Raw genomic sequence first — 2193 nt, 5'->3', positions numbered from 1 at the left:
AAGCGCCCTCCGCAATCCTCAATTATCACTTTGCGGAACTGTGCGGGCTGTGACTTACCTTTTCTTTCTAAAAGAGCTTCTGTGGGGCAGGTCGGAAACGGTTCTAGAATGCAGATGGCAACATCCGTTGGTTTTCCCCGTGCTGAACTAAACGCTGGGATTATAGCAGCAATCTAAATTCTGGATTACGATTTTGAAGGTATTAATTGGTAATGTTTGCAGCGACGACGGCGACGACGACGACGACGATTGCGGATGTAAACAAGACACATTGTATTGAGCCAGACCCCCTCAACTTTCATTGATATCTGGAAACACAAATGCAGCGCCATCAGTAAGCTTACGGAAGAATATAGTATCAAAAAAGCGGGATAGGGGTTGGAGTATGCCTTGCTTTTGATGGTTGCTAACATAAAGTTGCTCATAAACAGCATTGTTTTTTAGTTGTTAAGCGTTTGAGCTCCGGAGGAAAGAAAAGGTTTGTAAGTTCACATCATTTTAATAATTTTGCTTTTAGAAAGCTTTTAATTTTATAATCATTTTAGGCATATGCTTAAGGCTCTATCTATAAAGACAGCAAGGCCAATGTTCGTTTTGAGGGAATTGAAATCTTATCAACGCGAGAACGGGTTGCGGCGGTGCGTTCTGGAAATGTAGGAGTGACTTGGGAGCAGCACCATTTGACCAGTGAAATTGATAAATCCATAAAATCCAGAACTACCAAAGAACGCAGAAGTTTAATTTAATAATACTCTAAACATTTCCTTAAAATGTGAAATGGAAAACTGAAAATAAATGTTGCAAACGCTTTTATTTTACTATTCGTTATGTGTGAGATTTGAAATCTTTATTATTTTTCTCGATACGTAAACTATTCGAATCAAATACAATTACTCAACAATCTGTACTTCAAAATCACAGTTTGTTCCAGGTATTAAAGGAACCAGTCGCCGATTATTCATATGGGGTTATTATCCTAGAGCTGTTCCGTTTCTATCATGTATTTCGAAAAGATGGTTTGGGGTGATTCCAGCAGATTTGTTAGGTAAATATTTCCGCCATTTCCGTCGTCGTTTCCGATATTTTTGTTCAAAACCATTCGAAGAGAATCTATCAGCCTTGCTTTTGGAACTTCTTTAATAATCGGGCATCATCTGGATATGAGTGATTGCAACCATCGCCTGGTGCCATCCGATTTCAAATAGATCTTCACTGATCTTCACTGATTGATTAATTAATAACTCTTCATAATGGAGATTTGCAGCCAGAGGCAATTTTATCCCAGCAAAACCTGCATTGCCACAATCGTATTAAGTCTTTTGGATCTTCGATAGAATTCGACCGGTTCAAAACAAACCAATTGTCATTTTGCTTCATGTAAAATCTTAGCATGTCTTACATATTTCTTTATAGTTCTATATTGTTCCCCTGCATGGCAGCACAATCACAAAAAAGGCATGTTTCCTATGATTTATATGGGGACCCCTCTCACATGGCCATCTTGTTAATCGGATATCTTTGATTGAGCGTTATTCATACTCGCTATACATCGTATAAACTGCCAAACCATTATGTGATAAACTATGTCAGAGAAGTAACGAACGGAATCACAGTGACTTAGACAGAATTGTCTAAGAGTCATCAGTGGTCTAGCTAGGTTGAGTTTATATTATCCAAGTTTTTCTCTTTTTCCATGTAGTAATGATTAGTACAGTGGTATAGTATCAGACTCTGGATCTCAAGGTTCTATGTTCGAGGCCAGGTGATAGCGTTGTTACTTTTTTTGTTGACAATTTGGTACATCGTAAATCTAGCCATAGAAAATCATATTCATTGATAATTTAGGGCATCGTATTACTGTTTCGGTGAGTTCGTGATTAATCGTCAAAAGTATGTATATGGCCTCCACTTTGGTACGTATATAGCAGTTTTGTGCATTTTATACGAGTGAAATGGTTCTTATATGGTGTTATAAAACATAAATTATACAGACCAAAATGTTTACTGGGATGTAATAAAAAACCCAGGGTGGGCCAAAATACATGCCCCGGGCCAAAATACTTCCACTACCCTACTCGCTTATTTTCGAATAGGATGAATATGGGAGCGTAAGATTGCTAATGATGGAACACACATCCTATATGAATTGTCTGTCGGTTTCATTCTAGCAATTGCTAGAACGCGATTTAAGAG

The 2193-nt window shown here is 37.9% G+C and overlaps 1 long non-coding RNA gene across 1 annotated transcript; it reads left to right on the top strand.

The window, feature by feature from the left end:
- The first annotated feature begins 288 nt into the window (after positions 1-288).
- LOC134291480 (uncharacterized) lies at positions 289-811 on the top strand. The gene is made up of 2 exons (XR_009999108.1): positions 289-478; positions 546-811. It is a non-coding gene; the product is annotated as an uncharacterized LOC134291480 (long non-coding RNA).
- The last annotated feature ends 1382 nt before the right edge of the window (positions 812-2193 follow it).

This window comes from Aedes albopictus, chromosome 3 (assembly GCF_035046485.1).
Source record: "Aedes albopictus strain Foshan chromosome 3, AalbF5, whole genome shotgun sequence".
NCBI lineage: Eukaryota > Metazoa > Arthropoda > Insecta > Diptera > Culicidae > Aedes > Aedes albopictus.
Note: the sequence above shows the minus strand (reverse complement) of the source record. Positions and strands in the feature narration are given on the sequence as shown.